We start from the raw sequence: 25898 nt of genomic DNA, 5'->3' as shown, positions 1-25898 counted from the left end.
GTCAAAGCATAACAAGCTGTTTATTAATTTTAGAATAATTAAACAGATGAAGGATGGATGAAGACAACAACACGTATTGTTCCCTCACTTTCCAAAATAGATGCATACAAGGGATGTGTGTTCAAGAGAGGCATGGTATAACATTTTAAAAACATCAATATTGATTCATTGAACTGTTATAAATATATTTTATGTATGTCATTTTTAACATTTTCTTTAGTTAAAATGTATACATTTGGGCATTTCCTGATCTTCTCTGCTTAATGTGCAAGTGTACTCGCCCTCTGAGTACACTTGGCCAAATACTGGGTAGAAACCTGTCCGTCAGCTTGTCGCCAATATAATGTTTCGTTTGAAAAAAAAATACACCATGAATTTGTAGAGCCTGTGAAATGTATTTAATACATACAATACATTATCCGTCAGGTCAATTCCGCTGCTATCTTTCTACAACGAGGCACGGCGGAACTTAGTTCAAAACAATGCCACAACGAACCTGACACGGTTCAAAGTAGACTTGTTGTTTGGTTGATTCCTGTTAACAGAACGACGGCTGGAATAAAGGAATTGGCCAATAAAAAATGGAAACCACTATTAAAGGCGGAAATTGACATAATGTGACTGGAATGCTCTCATCGTGAGGAGAGGCATTTTTTTCGTCTGGGGAAATTTGTTTATGGGGATGCGTGCACCTCTTCACAAACACTCAACCGCTCCCTGCAAAACTAAACTTTTCTCTCACCTCCATGGAGCCTCGCAGCACTTCTCAGATGAGTTTCCTGCCTGCCACCGGATCACGCTCAGACCTCGATGCGGCCAACTCAAACACAAATAACTACGAAACTTATCTCTTACTCCAAAGAGCCGGAAATGTATATAGTATATAACAATGTACTGTACAGTACTTGCAAATGAGACACAGATGTGTCAGAAAACAGGATAACTTGACAACACAGCTCAGTGTTAAATGTTAATGAATAAAAAAAATATATGTTTATTTTTTTGAAATAATTAACATGTATTAATACAAACAAAAGTACTGAAAATTGGTTCTGTCGAGTCACAGGTACCAGGAATTGGCTCCGTATCAAATGTGATAGGTACCTATTTCAAGTTACAACATTATTATGCTTTGACCTGAAAAACTGGCAAAATTGTCTGATGATGCATCGTATCAATAAATGTAGGTTTCTTTTTGCATTTAATTAAGGGGTAAGAGCTTTTAGGAGCTATTTTTAAGTTTTATTTTATAAGATATTTTTGTCAGGACCTCAACTGATAAATGATAATGGTGGATGGTTGGGATATATGGTATTCTGGGGTGTTAAAAAGAACAACAATGTACACTGAACAAAACTGAAAACTTTTGTTACAAAACCGATTTTGTGAATCGTTCCACCCCTAGTATGTGCTTAATAATAAAGTTTAAAGGGCTTTTATAGCCACTCAAAGCACTCTACAGATAGAACTGAGAAGCCATCACACATGCACTCCACATTTAAACGTAGTTGGTGGTAAGCTACATTTGTGGCCACAGCTGCCCTGGGGTAGACTGACGGAAGCGTGGCTGCCGATGTGCGCCTACTGCCTTTTCAAACACCACCTAACATTAATTCACATTCTTACACCACGATGAGTAAAGACGGGTGGAGTGTCTTGCCCAAGGACACAACAGCAGTGACTAAAATGGCGGAAGCTGGATTCGTACCAGGCAACCTCAAGTTTCTAAATGGCTGCTCTACCATCTGAGCCATATCACCCGTACAATGTGCAGATTTCTCCTGCTTTTTGTATTGCCGCTGATTTTGCTGTGATAGATCTATCTATCTTCTACCGCTTGTCCCTCTCAGTGAGTAATGATGATCATTTGTTCGTTAATTTCATATTGGTGAAATTCATTACTCAGTTATACTTTTGTGTCTATATTATTTATTATATTTCAATTACTATTTTGTTCAACTTGCATGTCCCAAAAAAGGCTTAGTTTTGTCCAAAATTATTATGTTTTTATTTTTTAGCATACTGTTTCAGTAACAGCACAGTGCGCCTAGCGTACATATACATGTTGGTTGTGACCAAAACTTTGATGTTTCATAGACAGCATAGAACATTACACACGCGCTAAAAAATCTGTCAAAATGTTATAGTGCTACTTTAAGAAGCTACGATGCCGCACCATGTGATGTTATGCGCAGCATTAAGGCTACCGTGTAGTCAGACGTACTGTGCTTCAACATACGAATATTGTTATGGTGTGTGTATAAGGACCCGAAAATGACACCTTATATGAGACATATTATCTTGCGTTTTGTTTCAACCAATTATGCAAAACCAAGTTATCTTACCTATTGGTTCCTGCTGTTCTGCATTTGGGATGCGAATAAGTCCCAAAAATGTGCAAGCATCCGCCCTTGTAGTCTGTGCCATAATCAATAAGCACCTTCTCTTTCTCTAGCCCCTGGTTGTGGGGCATTCATCCTCCGCTGTTGTCATTTCTAATATAAAGTAGCGTACAGTTGTAACCTATATGTATACCTGTCAGTAGACTCGCTATGAAAGCGCTAAGAATTACCGGTACTACAAAGATGACGGGGAGAAAAAGCTGTCGAAGTGTAGCCACGTGAATAACACCGGCCACAAAATGGCACATCTTGAAGAAATGGCCAGAAAGAGACTTGAAGATGGTCTGTAAAACATAATCTATGCCAAAGAACCACCATTACATGTAATGTAGACCACAAGGAAATATTTTAAATGTAGAAAAATAATCTTAATTTGACCCCTTTAGTCAAAAATGACCCCACATGTTCACTGTAAAAAAAAATCTTATTTTTATGGTTAATTGACTCTAAATTTCTACTGTAATTTTTCTATTTTTTAAAATCCATCCATCCATCCATCCATTTTCTACCGCTTATTCCCTTCGGGGTCGCGGGGGGCTCTGGAGCCTATCTCAGCTACAATCGGGCGGAAAGCGGGGTACACCCTGGACAAGTCGCCACCTCTTTAAAATAGTTTATAAAACTGTAGAATTGAAGACATTATCTGCAAATAAACAATCCATTATCTGCAAATAAACAATCTGCCTGTTATTTTAAGTAATATGCCAGTAATGACAAACTATGTATATTTCTATTTTTTTACAGAAAAATACCAAATTAATTATACATAGCATTTTCTGTTTTCTTAAATTAGTTTCAAATTCATGTAAAATTACGATATTTTTCCGCAAAACGTTTCATGAAAATGTCTGTAAATATAATGTTTTTGATCATTATTTGGTTTACAATGTTTTTCTTTAATTCTATGGTTTTCGTTTGGCAGCCGTAGCTGCCAGTAGATGACGGTTTTTTTACAGAATTTTTTTTTTACAGTGTTGTCATTCTTCAAAATATTTAAAAAGAAAAGTTGTAATATTCCAGGTATTCCTTTTAGAACATGTTTGTGACATGATGACATTTGCATTTGTATGTATTGTTTCATTAATCTTAAGAAATTGCAGTTTTTGAATCACTACCCCACTCTTTCACAAGTAAGCAGTTCCTATGGAATCTTATACAAACCTTGAATGTGTTCCAACATTGACTGTCCCACTTACACATCTGATGTTGTCTATCATATCTGATGCAACTGGTCATCAAATTGGCAGGAGAAACACATGACTAGTTGTGCTTCGTGGCCATGTTGGCAGGAGAGTCAGGTGACTAGTTGTGACCAGGCCATGTTGGAGGGCGGTGTGGTGCAGATGGTACAGCAACTTGACAGTTCCAGGTTCGGTTACAGCTTCTGCCATCCTAGTCACGTCTGTTGTGTCCTTGGGCAAGACGCTTTACCCTTGCTCCTGATGAGTCGTGGTTAGGGCTTTGCAAGGCAGCTTTCCACCACCAGTGTGTGAACGTGTGTGCGCTAATGGGTGAATGTGGTAATAGTGTCAAAGCGCATTAAGTACCTTGAAAGTAAAAAAGTATACCAGTAATCCATTTACTAGTTGTGTTTGATGGCCATGTTGGCGGGACAGTTATGTGACTCGTTGCGTTTGAAGGCCATGATGGCGGGACAGTCATGTGACTAGTTGTGTTTGAAGGCCATGTTGGCAGGAGTGTCATGTGACTAGTTGTGTTTGAAGGCCATGTTGGCGGGACAGTCATGTGACTAGTTGTGTTTGAAGGCCATGTTGGCGGGACAGTCATGTGACTAGTTGTGTTTGAAGGCCATGTTGGCAGGACAGTCATGTGACTAGTTGTGTTTGAAGGCCATGTTGGCGGGAGTGTCATGTGACTAGTTGTGTTTGAAGGCCATGTTGGCGGGACAGTCATGTGACTAGTTGTGTTTGAAGGCCATGTTGGCGGGACAGTCATGTGACTAGTTGTGTTTGAAGGCCATGTTGGCAGGAGTGTCATGTGACTAGTTGTGTTTGAAGGCCATGTTGGCGGGACAGTCATGTGACTAGTTGTGTTTGAAGGCCATGTTGGCGGGACAGTCATGTGACTAGTTGTGTTTGAAGGCCATGTTGGCAGGACAGTCATGTGACTAGTTGTGTTTGAAGGCCATGTTGGCGGGACAGTCATGTGACTAGTTGTGTTTGAAGGCCATGTTGGCGGGACAGTCATGTGACTAGTTGTGTTTGAAGGCCATGTTGGCGGGACAGTCATGTGACTAGTTGTGTTTGAAGGCCATGTTGGCGGGACAGTCATGTGACTAGTTGTGTTTGAAGGCCATGTTGGCAGGACAGTCATGTGACTAGTTGTGTTTGAAGGCCATGTTGGCGGGACAGTCATGTGACTAGTTGTGTTTGAAGGCCATGTTGGCGGGACAGTCATGTGACTAGTTGTGTTTGAAGGCCATGTTGGCAGGAGAGTCATGTGACTAGTTGTGTTTGAAGGCCATGTTGGCGGGACAGTCATGTGACTAGTTGTGTTTGAAGGCCATGTTGGCGGGACAGTCATGTGACTAGTTGTGTTTGAAGGCCATGTTGGCGGGACAGTCATGTGACTAGTTGTGTTTGAAGGCCATGTTGGCAGGAGAGTCATGTGACTAGTTGTGTTTGAAGGCCATGTTGGCGGGACAGTCATGTGACTAGTTGTGTTTGAAGGCCATGTTGGCGGGACAGTCATGTGACTAGTTGTGTTTGAAGGCCATGTTGGCGGGACAGTCATGTGACTAGTTGTGTTTGAAGGCCATGTTGGCAGGAGAGTCATGTGACTAGTTGTGTTTGAAGGCCATGTTGGCGGGACAGTCATGTGACTAGTTGTGTTTGAAGGCCATGTTGGCGGGACAGTCATGTGACTAGTTGTGTTTGAAGGCCATGTTGGCGGGACAGTCATGTGACTAGTTGTGTTTGAAGGCCATGTTGGCAGGAGAGTCATGTGACTAGTTGTGTTTGAAGGCCATGTTGGTGGGACAGTCATGTGACTAGTTGTGTTTGAAGGCCATGTTGGCAGGAGAGTCATGTGACTAGTTGGGTTTGAAGGCCATGTTGGCGGGACAGTCATGTGATTAGTTGTGTTTGAAGGCCATGTTGGCGGGACAATCATGTGACTAGTTGTGTTTGAAGGTCATGTTGGCAGGAGAGTCAGGTTATTAGGTTCGTTTAGTGGCCATGTTGGCAGGAGACTCATGTGACTAGTTGGGTTTGAAGGCCATGTTGGCGGGACAGTCCTGTGACTAGTTGTGTTTGAAGGCCATGTTGGCAGGAGAGTCAGGTTATTAGGTTCGTTTAGTGGCCATGTTGGCAGGAGAGTCATGTGACTAGTTGGGTTTGAAGGCCATGTTGGCGGGACAGTCATGTGACTAGTTGTGTTTGAAGGCCATGTTGGCGGGACAGTCATGTGACTAGTTAGGTTTGAAGGCCATGTTGGCAGGAGAGTCAGGTTATTAGGTTCGTTTAGTGGCCATGTTGGCAGGAGAGTCATGTGATTAGTTGGGTTTGAAGGCCATGTTGGCGGGACAGTCATGTGACTAGTTGTGTTTGAAGGCCATGTTGGCGGGACAGTCATGTGACTAGTTGTGTTTGAAGGCCATGTTGGCGGGACAGTCATGTGACTAGTTGTGTTTGAAGGCCATGTTGGCAGGAGAGTCATGTGACTAGTTGGGTTTGAAGGCCATGTTGGCAGGACAGTCATGTGACTAGTTGTGTTTGAAGGCCATGTTGGCGGGACAGTCATGTGACTAGTTGTGTTTGAAGGCCATGTTGGCAGGAGAGTCATGTGACTAGTTGGGTTTGAAGGCCATGTTGGCGGGACAGTCATGTGACTAGTTGTGTTTGAAGGCCATGTTGGCGGGACAGTCATGTGACTAGTTGTGTTTGAAGGCCATGTTGGCAGGAGAGTCATGTGACTAGTTGGGTTTGAAGGCCATGTTGGCAGGACAGTCATGTGACTAGTTGTGTTTGAAGGCCATGTTGGCGGGACAGTCATGTGACTAGTTGTGTTTGAAGGCCATGTTGGCAGGAGAGTCATGTGACTAGTTGGGTTTGAAGGCCATGTTGGCAGGACAGTCATGTGACTAGTTGTGTTTGAAGGCCATGTTGGCAGGAGAGTCATGTGACTAGTTGTGTTTGAAGGCCATGTTGGCGGGACAGTCATGTGACTAGTTGTGTTTGAAGGACATGTTGGCGGGACAGTCATGTGACTAGTTGTGTTTGAAGGCCATGTTGGCGGGACAGTCATGTGACTAGTTGTGTTTGAAGGCCATGTTGGCGGGACAGTCATGTGACTAGTTGTGTTTGAAGGCCATGTTGGCAGGAGAGTCATGTGACTAGTTGGGTTTGAAGGCCATGTTGGCAGGACAGTCATGTGACTAGTTGTGTTTGAAGGCCATGTTGGCAGGAGAGTCATGTGACTAGTTGGGTTTGAAGGCCATGTTGGCGGGACAGTCATGTGACTAGTTGTGTTTGAAGGCCATGTTGGCGGGACAGTCATGTGACTAGTTGTGTTTGAAGGCCATGTTGGCGGGACAGTCATGTGACTAGTTGTGTTTGAAGGCCATGTTGGCGGGAGAGTCAGGTTATTAGGTTCGTTTAGTGGCCATGTTGGCAGGAGAGTCATGTGACTAGTTGTGTTTGAAGGCCATGTTGGCAGGAGAGTCAGGTTATTAGGTTCGTTTAGTGGCCATGTTGGCGGGACAGTCATGTGACTAGTTGTGTTTGAAGGCCATGTTGGCAGGAGAGTCATGTGACTAGTTGGGTTTGAAGGCCATGTTGGCGGGACAGTCATGTGACTAGTTGTGTTTGAAGGCCATGTTGGCGGGACAGTCATGTGACTAGTTGTGTTTGAAGGCCATGTTGGCAGGAGAGTCATGTGACTAGTTGTGTTTGAAGGCCATGTTGGCGGGACAGTCATGTGACTAGTTGTGTTTGAAGGCCATGTTGGCAGGAGAGTCAGGTTATTAGGTTTGTTTAGTGGCCATGTTGGCGGGACAGTCATGTGACTAGTTGTGTTTGAAGGCCATGTTGGCGGGACAGTCATGTGACTAGTTGTGTTTGAAGGCCATGTTGGCGGGACAGTCCTGTGACTAGTTGTGTTTGAAGGCCATGTTGGCAGGAGAGTCAGGTTATTAGGTTCGTTTAGTGGCCATGTTGGCGGGACAGTCCTGTGACTAGTTGTGTTTGAAGGCCATGTTGGCAGGAGAGTCAGGTTATTAGGTTCGTTTAGTGGCCATGTTGGCGGGACAGTCCTGTGACTAGTTGTGTTTGAAGGCCATGTTGGCAGGAGAGTCAGGTTATTAGGTTCGTTTAGTGACCATGTTGGCAGGAGAGTCATGTGACTAGTTATGTTTGATGGCCGTTTTTGGCAGGAGAAGCAGCAGATAATATGAATGTACCATGTTAGCTTACAATGTTCAGAGTTTACAACACATTGGACTCACACAAATATTGAAAGATACAACGCAAAACTCATGGGTTATTAAACATAACCATCTTGTATGATGCACCTGCAAAGTTCCAGATTTTACAGTATTTGGACTTAACTCATTAGCTTTCTGTCATCTTGCAGTCTTAAGTGGATCGGATATGTCACCTTCCTGGGTGGTGAGACTGCTGACATCAGATGTGTAAGTGGGACAGTATTGACAGTCAAAGTTGCATCAGATATAAGAGATGACATCAGATGTGTAAGTGGGACAGTCAGAGTTCCTAAGAATTAAAGATTCATTGAAGATTCCATAGGAATTACCCCACTTGTGAAAGAGTGTGTAGTAATTCTGTATTATTAATGAAAAAAAATAATAATGTGAACGGCCTCATGTCACAAACATTTTTTATGAGGAATATCTGGAATACGAAAATATTTTACTACTCTTCATTTTAAAGATTTTAAAGAATAACAACCCGGGTATTGCAAAAACACATTGATTTTAATTGGGGTCATTTTTGACCCCACTCGTGGAAGAGTAGGTATTAGTAGGTTGTGCATCTAAGGCAGCGTTGGGCAATTAATTTTTACCGGGGGCCGCATGAGCAACATGAGCACTGCTGGAGGGCCACACCGACAATATTTCAATTAAATTTTGCTCAAATTATTTTTGATATACCGTAAGATAGATAATAATAATAATAATATTTTCATTTAACCTAACTTATCTTTATACAAAAGCAGATGGCTTTTGATGGTTTTATTTTTAACACTTTCTTACACAACACTTCCTGATGTATATTACAATACAAAAATTTCAATTTCTGTCACTTTATCCTGCATCCTCTTTGTCGTGAACGTAGCACGCCTGTAAGGTGATTGGCGAAGAAGGAGGAAGCGTTGCTGTTGCGGAAATGAGGAGTGAGGATTGGTTTTCCTTTTGGAAAGAACGAGATAAGTTGAGCTGTGTTAGTATAGCATGCTCAATAAAAGTTTAAAAAGTGCATCAGACTTGGTGTGCACTTCTTCTGGACGCTACAATTGATGTCAGAAGTGGGATGAAATGCCTCCCAGTTCGCCTTGCCATCAAACCTGGGAGTCGTCATTGAGGGCGGAATTCCCCCATGACAAGCAGCGTGAGCTGCACCTGTAGACACTGCCTCTCTCCTTCCTTCCTTCTCTCTCTCTCTCTCTCTCTCTCTCTCTCTCTCTCTCTCTCTATCTCTCTCTCTCTCTCTCTCTCTCTCTCGCTCCCTCTCTCTCTTTGCGGCGAGCTCCTCACGTGGCACGTACCTCCCGATGACGTAGCACACAAACAGTGCAGTATGCGCAAAGTTTTACTTCTGCCACCAATTGTAGCGTCCAGAAGAAGTGCACACCAAGTCTGACGCTCTTTTGAAACTTTTATTGAGCAAGCTATACTAACACAGCTCAACATATCTCGTTCCTTCCACACGCACGTCTCCTCACTCCTCATTTACGCAACTCAAGAAGACAACATCTACTTAAGCAGGTCGTTACACTATATTCTTTAAACACAGCAACGTGTGTACCACAAATAAGCACACGGCTTTACCTTTACTTGGCAGTCCATGTCTTGTTGAAAACACGCCATTCGTCATCAACTTTTCTCTTTTTAGCGTCTCGGGGATAACCGGGCATCACTTGTCGCTGTGCGCCTTCCCTCACAGGACATACGCACATATAACACTTTTCAAAATAAAAGCAGCACAGTTGTATTGCACGCACGACAAAGATGTTTTTTTAAATGTATTTTGTAATTTGAGATTGCCGCTGCACGCACGAGCATACGTCCACACGGAAGTAATACAAATAACGCTTTTCAAAACAAAAGCAGCACCGTTGTATTGCACACTCGAAATAGATGCTTTTTTAAATGTATTTTGTAATTTATAATTGGCCTCACGCGGGCCGGACAGGGACGTACAAAGGGCCGGATGCGGCCCGCGGGCCGCACAATGCCCAGGTCTGATCTAAGGGCTAATAAGCCTTATAATCCAGTACGCCTTTTGTATGAAAATAGACCTGAATAGACAAAATCATTGGGCACTGCACTGCCAATCCCCTGTGCTCTATGATCCGAAAAATACAATTAATGATTTCCATTACTTAACCCCCTCAGTATTAAACTCAATCTCTGTTTAGCAACACTTTAGCAGTGTAGTATCACCCATGCTGAATGCTGATTGACAGTATCCAAGCTGTGAAGCACTACACTGGGTGTTAAATGAGCAACATTTTGCATCTGCTCCAGACAGAGTAAGAGCCCATTTCAGATCATTCATTGCGGATTTTTTTTTTTTTCACGCATCAAATCACTAATGCTCCTAAACATATGCCTAAAAACAAACCCATATATATTACAAAGATAAGACAATTTAGTCCTTGGGTTGGAGAATATATGTTAAATCAAATCCTTTAAACACTGGATTGTGGTTTGCTTAGTGGTTATTTTTCTGCATGTCTTGTAAAAATCACCCACTATATACATATATTGTAGATTTGACTATGCTTGGTGAGAACAATGTTGACAAGCTAACAATATATGTAAGATACATAAGCAATCTTATAAATTCAATAGAGGCTCTTAGCACTGTCTAGTTTACGCAGATGCTTAGTTTGACAATTGCCGTTTTTGTTCAGATTTGGCAAAGTAGTTTAGTTGACTGTAATCTCACTGTTCTCCAGCCGCTGCTCTCAATACAACCAGTGGCACTAGTGCAGTGGTTCTTAACCTGGGTTCGATCGAACCCTAGGGGTTCGGTGAGTCGGCCTCAGGGGTTAGGCGGAGCCTCCACCGCAAAGGTCAAGACACACCAGACTCATTGTGTAAATAAAAACTTCTCCCAATCGGCGTATTATGGATGCCCCCAAACAATTCCCTCTAATTTCCCATATGCGTGAGCAAACGCAAAAATTATTGAGCATTCAGTGAAGCACATGTGAGCGACGTCAGGCGTGCACATGCACTGTGGCCACACCCGCAGCACACCTGTCCAAAACCTGACTAAATAACAAGTTACATGTTTTATTGTTATAATCAAATAACAGCAGTCATTTGCTTGAGATTATTTTCTAATATAAGTGTTTTGGCCCAATTACAATGACAATAACAAAAAATATTGTTTTTCATGAGCTGTGTACCAGTATTGTATGTCTGGGTGGAAAACAAAGAAAAAGGAACAGACATTGCTGTGAAAATGACCTGAGAGTGGCACTTTCCAAGGTGAAGCCACACATTTCTGAACTGGCCTCTCAAAGGCAACAGCAGAAGTCACACTGATTTGCAGGTGTGTCATTTGTTGTCAGTTCATGCACTGTGTGGGTTTTGTTCTTTGAACAAGGTGATGTTCATGCACGGTTCATTTTGTGCACCAGTAAAAAAAACATACAACTTTGTCTTGAATTTGAAAAAAAACAAAACATTGTATTTTTCACAAAAGAAGGGTTCGGTGAATGCGTATATGGAACTGGTAGGGTTCAGTACTTTAAACAAGGTTAAGAACCACTGCACTAGTGGATATGGATTATCCAACCCCCACCAATTGGATTTGTGTAGGGCTGAGTACCAAATCCAGTACTGTTATAGGTATCAACCGAATTCTGTTCTTTAATTGGTATCGATTCACTTAAAATCAAATGGTACCATATTTTGATACCTTTGTTGACGTTGTAAACAGGGCACATATTCAAATATGTGGCGAGAAAACAAGCAGTCAACCAGCCCTCAAAGCAGCTCAGCCAAACTGCCTCTAAGTAATATTGCAATTTTCCATGCCAACAAAGCAAGCATGTCCGACAGAAAACGCTTAAAACGCTTAATTGTAGAATAAGCTGAGGCTTCACTTTTCCAAAATGCGCTCGCTTGTTGCTAATTTACATTGGCTCTTCCATATACATGCTACTGATTAGCATTGGCAATTTTACATGGCAATTTCAACACCTCCACATTTGATAATGAAAACTACAACTAAGATGCACTTAACAATCAAACAGCTGATCTGTAATAAACACAATACTTACAGTACAATATAAACACTTTTTAGGGCGGAACAAAAAACAAGACTGGGATCGGCGTGGCTCGATGCCAGCAACTTGAGGGTTGCAGGTTCGATTCCAGCTTCCGCCATCCTAATCACGGCCCTTGTGTCTTAAGCAAGACACTTCACCCACCTTGCTGAATGTGCAGGACTCCCTTAAAAAAAGAGATTCTTAATCTTAATGGGACCTTCCTGGGTAAATAAAGGTTAAAAAAAAGAAGAAAAAAGACTGGCACATTCAGCTTAACGACAGAGAATACTTCCTGGGTTAGGCAACACACCGTAGTCTATACACTACTACAAAATGTCTTGGAATTGCAACTGCATGCAAAGAATACTATATAGTAATTGCAAATGAGACTCAGAAATGTAAGAAAACAACACAATAAACTGTCTAGCACACTTGTCATTGTCAGCTCAAAGTTAAATGTTATGTTTCAAAAAATTAGATTTTATGTTTAAACAATTGACATTTATAAACACATTAGACACACGCAAAAGTGCAAAAGAATTGGTACATTTGAGTACTGGTATCCATTCACAAGTAATGCTAGTTGGTACCGTATCGATTAAAATGTGAAAGGTACTCATCCCTAATTTTGTGTGTGTTCTGTTACTGTTAGTTTCCACTTACAAATTGGAATGGTTCCATAATGATCTTAAGCCAACCCAAAAAAAAAATAGTACCTTTGTTGGGGCCCCTTTTTGGTGCAAAATTTAAGCAGACTCAGACAGAAGGTGCAAGTACGGTAACGTATTGTAAGTAGCGTAGCGTTCCGACAGAGGCACACATAATGGTGTTAAAATGTGCATGCTTGATAGCATAATTTATTTTAGACTGTTCTGCCACTTATTAAACAAGCAGGTTTGTATTTCATCCATATAATTGGAAAATGATTAATCATGCCAGTTTCGGTAGCTTTACTCGGTCTCTTTCTTTGTTTAAACATTCTCCACTTCATTTGTCTTCCTTTCAAGTAAGTTAAACGTTGTTAACGAAGTGTATTTTTGATTAAATGCAGATTGACTCGGCGGGGCGTGTAAATAGGTAGCAGCACCTAAATATCAGTGTATCATCTCAGCCCTGGTGGACAAGAGGACAGCTTCATTCATCCGAGCATCTATAGGGGGAGGGGATGTGCAGGGTTGCAGGTTAATGTGCTTGACCCAGAGCAGAGCCTATGAAAACCTCCTTCCAGGAAGGCTAGCAGCCAGTTGATTTATGACCTGGTTGCTGGATGCAATTCAATGCTTACACTGTGGCAGCACCAGCAGCTCCTTTCCGGGGCGTTGAAGCCTGTTCCCAAACACACATCATAGCGCCACTGCTTTACCATTGCTTCATCTTGAGTTGTGCATCAGATACTCCGTTTTGGAACATGCAGATTTCCAGGTTATATACTAGGTTTTTTTTCTCTAAAACAACTTCTTTGGACAAGGCATAGAAAGCTGAACTAATGTCATCAAAAGTGTGTTGAACATATAGGCGGGGTTTGACCTATTTAGGTTATTCCAACAGTTGGTGACAATATAGCAAAATAGGTTAAGTGCCTTGCCCAGGGTTTATTTTTTAACAAAACAAATAGCAGTACATTGAACATACATGAAGCTTCAATTGGTCTGGCGAACTGGAAACTATCCCTTTTTCGCTCATAAATAAAGCAGCAGAGTGATTCCTGTGTGTACATGTACTATACAACTCTATTCTGTAATATTATTAACACTTTGAGATGCCCTTTGCCTCAGGTCCACCATTCTAAAGAAAATAAATGAATGAAAGCTTGTGCAACGACTTGCCAATTTGAAACCACTCAAAAGAAAGAGTATTCCATACAATGTTTGTCCATGTTTGCAGTAATCCTATACTGAAGTGATTAACAATAGGATTTAATCCATACGTGCCCCATGTGTCAAACTCAGGCTCTGTGGGCCACATCATTTTATATAGCCCGCAAAAGTCTGGAAAAATGTGTGTCAATAAATTTTAACAGAACAAAAATGATATGCATATTATATGCATGCAAAGGCCGTTCTTAGCTCTATATCATTTGATACAGCAAGTTATTATTTTAAGCTTCTTCTTTTTTGTCATTGAGACCCTTCAAAGTAAAATGTTATGTTTGTTGAACTTTTATGTATGTTTGTCACTTCAACTTCTGATTCCAAAGCAAGTGTTCCATCAGATTATTGACAGACAATGATAATGATCAAATGAATGTGTAATAATGTGGGTAATAATGCTTTCCGAAACTGCACGATAACAATTCAGCAGTCGCGACCAGTGTTGGGTTAGTTACTGAAAACCAGTAAGTAGTTACAGTTACTTTATTTCAAAAGTAACTCAGTTACTAACTCAGTTACTTACACCAAAAAGTAATGTGTTACTGTGAAAAGTAACTATTTAGTTACTTTTTTTTTTTTTAAAGTTCCCTTTTTAGCCTTCATTTCAGTACTGTTATTGCACTGGAGAATAATACAATCTGTTGATCAACTTGACATGCATTTTTATTTTCCTTTGAACATAATTAATGAAAAACAGTGCAACATAAAAAGGCATTTCTCCTTTCTTTAAACTTGGACCAATGACCATTAATAAAAAACAAGTTAAAGTGCAACATAAGAAGGCACATCATCTTCCTTGAAACATAGGTAGTGAAATAAAGTCTGACATCTGGAGTGATGCTGCTGTCTTCCACACTTGGAGCCATGTTTTGTGGAATCCTTGTTTTCAGTGGCAGGATCATTGACTCAGATGGTGAAGTTTCAGTGCTCAGTAGAGATGTAACAGTTTTGAGGCACCTGGAGGACCTCCTCTGCCACTCTCACATCATCATCAGACAGAGTGATGATGTCTTTGACATTTGTCTTCAGGGTGTTGTGGGTCAATGCAGAGTATATAGCTGCCTGCTGCTCCAACATATCATAAGTGGAGTTCCACCTCGTTGGGACATCATGTATGAGCTTCATGAGTAGGCAGTTTTAGCATTTCTTGCTTTGTCTTAAGCACATGAGCAGCTGTTGTGCTTGGGTAGAAGTAGGAAACCTCCTTCCTGATCCTCCCAAGGAGGCGCTCCATCCTATTGACTGAGATGTGATGCCAAACTCACTACATGTGCAAAGCACCAATCTGTGGTCCCAGTCCTGCCTCATTCACTGCATTTATTTGATTTTTGGCATTATCGCGTGTGACTGGGATATCTTTATCTTCCATTCCTCCACTGCTTGTGTCAGTACCTGCGCAAGGTGACTCTCGTAGAGGGGGCGTCTCTTCTCATCTGCCAGTCTGCTGTGATGAAGTGAGCACTTATAGTTCCCCTGGACGTCCACCAGTCTGTCATGAGCGCAACAGATGATGCTCGGGATAGTTCATCCACAACTTTTTTCTTCTCCTGCTCATAAAGATCTGGCACAATCTTAATGCTGAAGTGGGTGCGCGACGGGATGTCGTAACGTGGCTCAAGCACATTCAGCATGTGTTTAAAAGCCTCGTTTTGCACAACGGAGTCTCGCGTTGAAGCTCTTCCGTTACTCCGCTCGCCATGACCATGCTGTGTGTGGACTGAAAGTGCGAACAACTTTTTTTTTTGTTTCATATATCAAACCGCGGATCACGTGTGTCCCTCCCCTCCCCACACCCACACCCAGACACACACATACAGAGCACGCCTCTTTTCTTCTCTCCGGCTTGTGACAGAGGAAGATTCAGAAGAATGACACCGCAGCGCTTCTGTTTCTAGCCAATACTACATAAAAAATAATGTAAAATAACGCAGTAATGCATCATGTAGTAACGGTAACTGAGTTACTGAATATAAAAAATAACGCGTTAGATTATACCGCCGAAACTAACGGCTTACTTTGTAACGCGTTAGTCCCAACACTGGTCACGACTAGGGATGGGTACTGAATCCGGTACTATTTTCGCACCAATCAAATCCTGCCGGTCCTACCGTGCACCGATTCTCGTAAAATCCAACAGTGCCATGTTTCAGTACCTGGGTTGCGTGTGGCGTCACGCCCGGCTGCCGACTCATCGGGCTCATCGCACTTGGGCACTTGTTGATCACTCCAGCAGCACTGACAAACTACCAAACTACCTTTAAGTAATGTTGCAATTTCCAATGCCAACAAAAAAAAAAAACCTAATCAAACCCACATTAAGAAAGGCTCTACTTTTCCACAATTGGCTTTGCTGTTAACATGCTACTGATTAGCATTAGCGATTTTAACCCTTTTAATTTTAACACCTTCAAATTTGTTTATGAAAACTACTGCTAAGACGCACATAACAACCAAACAGCTGGTGCATGATTAGTACAATATTTAACACTTTGTGAGGGCGCAACAGACAGCAACAACTGAAATGACCAACACTCCATAAACCAGAGCCATAAAAAACACTGCTGCCATCTAATATCTTAGACTTTCAATTGCAACTTAGCATCATACCTGCAAACGACACCCAGAAATGTGATAATGACGACTGATTATATCAACTGGACAGCAGTTTTCACAATCAGCTCACATTTAAATGTTGCAATAAAAACAATTATTTTATCATCATAAACAATTCATATTTATTAACACACACAAAAGTACTGAAAATTGGTACCATTGGGTACTGCAGCGATTCCTGGTATGATAATGAGGACTGATTATAACAACTGGACAGCAGTTATCACAGTCAGCTAATTTTTAAATGTTGCAATAACATTTTTTATTTTACTATCATAAACAATTAATATTTATTAACACACACACGAAGTACCTACAATTTGTACCATTCGGTATTGGTATCAAATTCCCAGTACCCAAAAATCACTATTGTTTTGATTCAAATGTGATCGGTACCTATCCCGACCCCGAAAATTCGCAGATTTTTGGTTAAAAAAAGGTTTTCAAAAAGTCTCTAAAAATAGGCACGTTTTCCCACAGAAAACACTTCTCAGTCACACTAAGGGCCTGATTTACTAAATAGTTGCATGTACTAAAACATGTGCAAACCTGACAGCACACACAAAGCTGATCTACTAAATGTGTGTGAAGTGGATTCCGTCTGTTAAGTGAGCAGAATAAGGCATTTTGCGTCTCTGTCTTCATTAATATGCAATATACGTGCTGATCATCAAAACGCCTAAAATACTAGGAGGAGAAGATGCAAATATATTATACAGCATGCGCAAGGTGATTTATCAACACTCATCACTGTTTTGAGAGCACTATTTTGCATTTTATTTATCACGTGTCAGAAAGACGTGCAAACTGACAGTTCCACACACGACTGCAGGATCAGTGGTCGCGCTGCAAAGACAGCTGATGGACAGATGAGAATCATCCATTCTCTGTGTGTGTGTCAACATTTTGGACGATCAGAAATAAAGAAGAATAGGCGTATTGTCTATTCAGTAATTTTCATTTATAAGTATATTGCCGCTGGATGACATATGGGGCTGATTAAAATGAATTCAGTTGATGCATTTTGGTGTCTACTGACGTTTATTTTTTTGTTATTTTAAATGTTAGTCGTTTTTGTTTTTTTTATTCGGGAAATCTATTACTATAACATATCTCTTTCATAGAGAGACATATTTCCATGTTTGTATTCATATTTATTTTTATATTGTTTTTATATTGGTTCTATATTTATTTATTTTTTGTTTTTATTCAGTCATTGGTGGAGCTAAGGATAATATTTGATTATTGTTTTTAATATAGTTTTTAGTACTGATTTTAATATTGTTGTGCAGCACTTTGGAAACATTTTTGTTGTTTAAATGTGCTATATAAATAAAGTGGATTGGATTGGATTGGATTCATTGTGCATTTTCTTGCGTTTGAGTCGTTCCAGACTCACAAATGCACTGGTAATGTGATATGGTGCTTCGCGCACATAATTAAGTGTCAGTGTGCATATATGAGCGGTGTAAAGATTCCTTATAACAACGATTCGCTTTGATCTGATATTTGTGGTTGCCGATACGATTCAGGGACGATATAATTGTTTTAGAATCATGCGATTTGAAACGATACTGTGAGTTGAAATTGATTTAGTAACTTTTTATCAAAACAAATCAAGCAGTGTGACTGTGAAATAAATAGTGGATACTGGACAATGCATTCACATTTTATTTGAATAAAGTGTAACCAACACTTAAGGTTGAATTAACAGGAGGAAACCCTTTGTGCTCACATTTAAAAATTAAAGTTTTCCTAAAAATGACAGCTGTATTGTGCTTGGACCCCCGGGAAAAGCAATTTTCAATCAGAGTAGCGTAACCAACATTTTAAGAGTAGATTCCCTGTTCACTGACCCGGCCATACAGTATCTGGTGTGTGAAAGCATGTATGCCCCCTCATTTCTGTAGATGGTGTTGGTCCCTCACTTTCCACCTTCCATAGTCTCCCTGAGCCATCTCTTGTATTTCTATCTTTCTCATCAAATTACTTCTCCTTGTGTTCTGGGTGTCGGTGTGTCGCAGTAACTTGCACTGCTGTCATTTCCATTGTGTCGTCCGCATCTTCTGTGTTTGAAAGTTGTGTTGCAGATGTATCTTTGTGTTATGTCGTTTGTATTTATTTTTGCATTTCCAATAGTGCTGTTGTTGAAAGTTATGATATTGAAATGCCCAGCACTGTCTGCCATTCTGCCACTCTCGCACACATCAGACACAACAGCACCAGACACACGTCACAGATAGTAAGTACACTATTGTCTTGTGGCGTTTGCGATGGTTATGACCTTTCTCGACCATCTTCATCATCATCAATCATCAATGTGCGGCCGTAGCCGAGAGACCTTGCACAACCCTCCGCCAGCAGTCGGGGTCACCCATGGCATAGCCCAGCTCTGAAACAAGGATCCCAGTGTCCCGTGCGATTTCTTCGGGGTAGGTGAGGCGACCCCTGGTAGCTGTGCGCGACGTTGGCTCAGAAGGGTGCTTGCTCGAGGTACGTTGCCATATATTTAGTCCAAGGTGGGATGGGACAGCCACGACAAGCCTTGAACCCTTCGAAACAGGTTGGTATAGCAACCCTCAAGGCGTTTGTGAAGGCGTGCATTGAGGGTCCAGGTCTCGGAGCCGTACATGAGGATGGGTTCTGACATGAAGAGGTCTAGCTTAAGTGAATTGGGCAGGTTGGAGTGCCATATGCTGTCCATTTTATTACATGCTTTCCTGGCTTGGGCTTTCCTGGTACAGAAGTCATTACCAGAATCCATGATCCGGGTACCGAGGTACTTAAAATCGTCAACTTGCTTAAGTGGGGCTCCAGTTTTGGAGGACAGTTGGACATCAGTTTCGGTTGAGACAAATTCTGTGTTTAAGGAGTTGCAGAGGAGACCAACGCAGTTAGCGGCATCCTCTAGAGCATGGAGAAGGGCCTCTGCATCTGCAGACGAGTTGGATGGCATTGCAATGTCATCTGAAAAATCAAAATCGGTGATGTATTTCGCCGGGTGTCCGTGGCTAGTTCGGGGCTTTGGTAGCAGCCCCATGTTGTTGTTGGCATCAAGAGAGACGCGAAGGACGTAATCGAGGATGATGATGAGAAGAAAAGGGGCTAGAGTTGCTCCCTGTAACGACCACAGATATTCGCCATTTTTGTTTTGTTGATGCCAGAGACGGTAAAATATTTTAAACATACATAAAATCTTTCGTATCACAAGTACTGAACTTCATATAAAGTATGCCGTTCTTAAATCCAATGTTTTCCTTTTTCTAATATCGACAAAATCGATCAATTCCCTTTTAGGCCATGTCCACACGAACACGTAGAGTTTCAAAACGCATATTTGGTGTTAAAACTATCTCCATCCGCACAAGTTTTGTTAAAAACTGTCTATGTCTACACACAAACACATACACCTGCTGTCATGCACATTTTGTCCAATTAGAAGCCTGTAAAAGTAGCCACAGATGACTTGGTGGCATTACACCGCTGTTATTATAATGTTTATTTTGATATACTAGACGTACTGTGGCATGTACATTATCTTTAAAACCAGCCTGCACTTACAAAGAGCCCTGGAAAAATTATGAATCCCTGTTTTAGTGTTTGAAGTGTGAATGCACGGCTGTGCTGCTGAAACCCAACACTCATAGAATTATAACATGTTTAATCAGCAACATGGTGATGTATTACATGTACAGTGAAGTGTAGTTTATTTCTAAAATCAGCACTCACTAAAAAGCCCAGGAAACCCTTTTGCATGTGTAAGTACCGAAAGGGCACGCTGCAAAACTCTAGTAGAGCTGTAATGCATTTAATGATCAATATAGAGATACATGTTCAATGAATTGTATATTGTCTTTAACATTAACAAGGAGGAAGGTTATAATGTTTTTTTGAAGTCGCTCGGTTGCGTTATATGCGCACACACTTACTTTGTTAAAATCTGCCTCAAAACCTGCAGTGATTTGAACACACGTTAATATATTAATATAATAAAACCCCAAACCAGTGAAGTTGCCACGTTGTGTAAATCGTCAATAAAAACAGAATACAATGATTTGCAAATCTTTTTCAACTTATATTCAATTGAATAGACTGCAAAGACAAGATATTTAATGTTCGAACTGAGAAACTTTTTTTAAAAATAATCATTAACTTAGAATTTAATGGCAGCAACACATTGCAAAAGAGTTGGCACAGGGGCATTTTTACCACTGTGTTACATGGCCTTTCCTTTTAATAGCACTCAGTAAACGTTTGGGAACTGAGGAGACCAATTTTTGAAGCTTGTCAGGTGGAATTCTTTCCCATTCTTGCTCAATGTACAGCTTAAATTGTTCAACAGTCTGGGATCTCTGTTGTCGTATTTTACACTTCATAATGCGCCAAACATTTTCAATGGGACACAGGTCTGGACTACAGGCAGGCCAGTCTAGTACCTGTGCTCTTTTACTACAAAGCCACGCTGTTGTTACACATGCAGAATGTGGCTTGGCATTGTCTTGCTGAAATAAGCAGGAGCGTCTATGAAAAAGATGTTGCTTGGATGGCAACACATGTTGCTCCAAAACCTGTATGTACCTTTCAGCATTAATGGTGCCTTCACAGATGTGTAAGTTACCCATGCCTTGGGCACTAACACACCCCATACCATCACAGATGCTGGCTTTTGAACTTTGCGCCTATCACAGTCCGGATGTTTCCTTTCCTTTTTGGTCCGGAGGACACAACGTCCACAGTTTCCTAAAACAATTTGAAATGTGGACTCGTCAGACCACAGAACACTTTTATACTTTGCAAGGGTCCATCTTAGATGAGCTCGGGCCCAGCGAAGCCGGCTGCATTTCTGGGTGTTGCTGATAAATGGCTTTTGCTTTGCATAGTAGAGTTTTAACTTGCACTTACAGATGTAGCGACAAGCTGTAGTTACTGACAGTGGTTTTCTGGAGTTTTCCTGAGCCCATTTGGTGATATCCTTTACACGCTGATGTCGGTTTTTGATGTTGTACCGCCTGTAGGATCGCTGGTCACGGGTATTCAATGTTGGTTTTCGGCCTTGCCGTGATTTCTCCAGATTCTCTGAACCTTTTGATGATATTACGGACCGTAGATGGTGAAATCCCTAAATTCCTTGCAAAAGCTTGTTGAGAAATGTTGTTCTTAAACTGTTCAACAATTTGCTCACGCATTTGTTCACAAAGTGGTGACCCTCGCCCCATCCTGGTTTGTGAATGACTGAGCATTTCATGGAAGCTGCTTTTATACCCAGTCATGGCACCTACCTGTTCCCAATTAGCCTGTTCACCTGTGGGATGTTCCAAGTAAGTCTTTGATGAGCATTCCTCAACTTTCTCAGTCTGTTTTGCCACTTGTGCCAGCTTTTTTGAAACATGTTGCAAGCATCAAATTCCAAATGAGGTAATATTTGCAAAAAATAACAAAGTTTACCAGTTCCAACGTTAAGTATCTTGTCTTTGCAGTCAATTAAATTGAATATAAGTTAAATATGATTTGCAAATAATTGTATTCTGTTTTTATTTACGATTTACACAACGTGCCCTTCACTGGTTTTGGGTTTTATACTAGGATACTCTAGACAAGCCGTGTGGATCATGTAGACACGGCTTAAAGAAACCGTTCTCCAAGAGTTATGGTTCATTCCATTTGTACTGGAAAGTCAGGATTTCCAAGTTTGTAGTTGGAAGTTTCTACTGGAACGCCCCCGAGGTCGAAATTTCTACATGTAATGTCGGAGAGTCCGCACCACCACCGAGTTGGAATAAACTGTATATGATGTATTGATGGACGTATATATATATATGGAAATATTATTGTAGTGTAGAAACAATTTTTTGGGGGGTTTATATGTTCTACATTACCAGCTATATAGTCTTTGTGCTACCTCTTAATTGACCATGTTTGAATGTTGCAGAAGGAGCTAAGGCTGAAACGACGCGTCGACGTAGTCGACGTCATCGGTTACGTAAATACGTCGATGCCGTTTTTGTGCGTCGACGCGTCGCATATTTACGTCACACTACCGTCATGGCGGAGTGCAAAGCAGACGATGCGAGCGGTGCGAGCGAGGTGGAAAAAGCACGCCAAAAGTCGTCAAAAGTGTGGGAATATTTCAATACACGGCCAAATAATGTTGTTGTATGCACACTGTGTCGAGCGGAAATGGCCTATCATAGCAGCACAACGGCTATGAACGAACATTTGAAAAGAAAACCATCAACCATCAACTAGTCAATCGTCCGCGCGAGTATACGTTGTCATCATTACACAAAAACATGAATGTGTCATTTGTATCTGCTAGGGGTGTAACGGTACGTGTTTTGTATTGAACCGTTTCGGTACGGGGCTTTCGGTTCGGTACAGGGGTGTACCAAACGAGTTTCTAAGCTAAAGTCTTAACAAGCTGCTTTGCTCCTTCTGCCTCTGTCTCGCCACCCAGCATTGTCCCACCCACACAACCATCTGATTGGTACACACAAAGCGTTAACAGCCAATCAGCAGTGCGTATTCAGAGCGTTAACAGCCAATCAGCAGTGCGTATTCAGAGCGCATGTAGTCAGCGCTTCAGCGTCGAGCAGATAGGTGTTTAGCAGGTGAGCATCAGGCAGCGGACTCTCCCCAAATGATAATAAACACCTCCCAGTCAACTACTAGTAACATCACTATGAGCCCGTTGACCTTCTAGACACTTAAACTGCAGCTCAGCTCACTCACAGTCCTGGCTTGAGGTGAAGGCTAATTACCTCTCAGTTCCAGCCACATCGACCCCTTCTGAGCACCTATTTTCAGCTGCTGGGAATATTGTAAACAAGAAAAGAACCAGCCTCACCCCAGAGCATGTAAGCATGCTAACCTTTCTTCGTTACAACTGTTAGTCACTCACTGGAATGAGTAGAATTGGTTATTGTGTACTGTGTTGGACTGGATGTTTATTTTGCACATTTTAAAAGCAATACTTAATGTTTACAGTGCTCCAGAATATTTAGATTGGCACTTTTTTGTATTGGATGTTTATCTTTATTTTTGCACATTTTAGCAAATAAGCAATACTTTCACTTTTGTTGAAATGTTTACACTGTTGTTACAGAATATTTCGTTTTGCACTTTTTTGTATTGGATGTTTATCTTTATTTTTGCACATTTTAAAGCAAAATAAACAATACTTTTACTTTTGAAAGGCTTATACTATTGCAGAATATTAAGATTTGCATTGGATGTTTACTTTTATATTTGCACATTAAAAAGCAAATAAGCTACTTTTAATTTTGTTACATGTTAAAAGTTTTAAATGTTTACATTGTTACAGAATATTTTGTCATGTTGTTGTCAATGTTGACTGAGTGGCCATACTTTTATTTTTGTAAATAAAAGCCATGCCTTTTGAAAAAACTGGAATTTATTTTTTCATCTTCATTTTAAATAAAAAAATAATCGGTAAAAGGAAAAATAATCTATAGATTAATCGGAAAAATAATCTATAGATTAACCGATTAATCAAAAAAATAATCTATAGATTAATCGATAGAAAAATAATAGTTAGCTGCAGCCTTAGAAGGAGCGCATATTTGTCATACATCGTTTGTATTCAGATAAGGTAAGCCCAAGAATAGCGTTTGTAGATGTGGCCATCTTGATTTCCGACCTCGTAACTGGAACGTTCTCGGCTGTGACGTTATTCCCAGCTGCGATTTCCACCTTCTGGGGTAAATGGAACGCACCATTAAGCCTGGGATATACTCTCGCGTCACGTAGCTTGCGTCCCCTCTGACTGCGTCCTAATTTGTTTATAGCTCTCCCGTGGGGGCTGGCGCATGACTTGAAAAACCATAAGGGGCAGAGTTTTTCTGTGTGAGCAACCACAACTCTTGTTGACTATCTTCCTGAGAGAGAGGGCTTCCTGTGTGTGGGACGGTATAGCTCGGTTGGTAGAGTGGCTGTGCCAGCAACTTAAGGGTTCCGGGTTCAATCCCGCTTCCGCCATCCTAGTCACTGCCGTTGTGTCCTTGGGCAAGACACTTTACTCACCTGCTCCCAGTGCCACCCACACTGGTTTCAATGTAACTCAGATATTGGGTTTCACTATGTAAAGCGCTTTGAGTCACTAGAGAAACGCGCTATATAGATATAATTCACTTCACTGTGTGTAATAGTGGTTGTAAACTTGCAGTAAACAAATGTAAAGACGTGTGTGAACGAAAGAGAAATTAAACCTGATGTTAGCACAAGATTTGCAATAAAAGTTAAAAAGAATGTCCTACTTTGTGTAACTTTTTCTGGACGAAACAACACAACAAGCTGAAAAATGAAAATGTGTGCATTTCAAGCACAATGTCTGCTATCCTGTGGTCAGTAACCTCCTCTGTAAAAGCTGACCAATCACAGCTTTGTGGTCCGCTTCGCTGCTGACGCGAAGCTAGGATTTTGGGAGGTGCATGTCAGGATCTCCGGGAGGAGGAGCAAGACGGCGCCGCTCATTAAAGTTACGTGACACGAGAGTATATCCCAAGCTTTATTCGGAACAACCTAGTGGCCTGTGGTGTAGCACAGCCATGTTACACTGCTCGCCGCTTTAGAGAGAGATGGAAACAGCACTGTAGAAGAAGGAAGTGCAGTAGGAGGGTTAGACAAATTATCGGGTTAAAGGCTAGACCGTGACTTCATATGTTCTATCGATCATCTTTCATTTCCATTCATTAGTAGCGAATAACTATAATTGTTTTCATTTAAAAAGTGTTTAATCTGTGTGTTAGGCATACGATATTGTTTAAACTTGGATTTTGAATTTATGCATTTAAAACATGTTAGTTTCCTTTGTTGCGGAGGAATCAGGGGCATTTATTTTTTCACTTTTAGCTAGAGCTGCAGATATCGATTACTTTAGTAACTGAGTAATTGTTGTAATAGTTTCTTTGAGTAATAGAGAAACTAAATAAAACACACTTTTATTTAATGCATCTTTTAGGGAAAATAGTTGACTTAAACAAAGATTTTTCTAATGAATTTTCTTCTTTCTTCTTATAATTGCACATAACTTTGAAATTGCACTTTGCCATGGGTGCATAACTACTTATATTTAAAAAAGTGGTATCCTATCCAGGCGAGATTGAGTGGGACATTTTTAGGCTACCTTTTCTAGGCCCGTCCTCAATTGAGGTGAGCAGTGCCGTCCCTAAATAAGGCTGCTCAAACACACAGGGGTCTGCCGAAAACAGCTTCCACTCAACCGAGCTGTTAGCGACCTATACCATGTGCTGCTGCCGTGCAGGGTTCTAGCTAAGAGCTTCCAGTCCATTCAAACCTGCTCCCGTTGCCAGAAACCCCATCGCCGTCAGACTTCAACCAGATGTTAGTCCAGGTTTTTGATTGATTGATTGAGACTTTTATTAGTAGGTTGCACAGTGAAGTACATATTCCGTACAATTGACCACTAAATGCTAACACCCGAATACGTTTTTCAACTTGTTTAAGTCGGGGTCCATAATTGATTCATGATACAGATAAATACTATCAGATA

The 25898-nt window shown here is 41.1% G+C and overlaps 1 protein-coding gene across 4 annotated transcripts in view; it reads left to right on the top strand.

The window, feature by feature from the left end:
* Positions 1–25898, top strand: part of LOC133657437 (adhesion G protein-coupled receptor A1) — a 541657-nt gene that overhangs the window by 456913 nt on the left and 58846 nt on the right. The gene's annotated exons all lie outside the window — the stretch shown is intronic.

The sequence above is a fragment of the Entelurus aequoreus genome, linkage group LG09 (assembly GCF_033978785.1).
Source record: "Entelurus aequoreus isolate RoL-2023_Sb linkage group LG09, RoL_Eaeq_v1.1, whole genome shotgun sequence".
Lineage (NCBI taxonomy): Eukaryota > Metazoa > Chordata > Actinopteri > Syngnathiformes > Syngnathidae > Entelurus > Entelurus aequoreus.
This window is presented reverse-complemented; position numbering and strand designations above follow the sequence as displayed.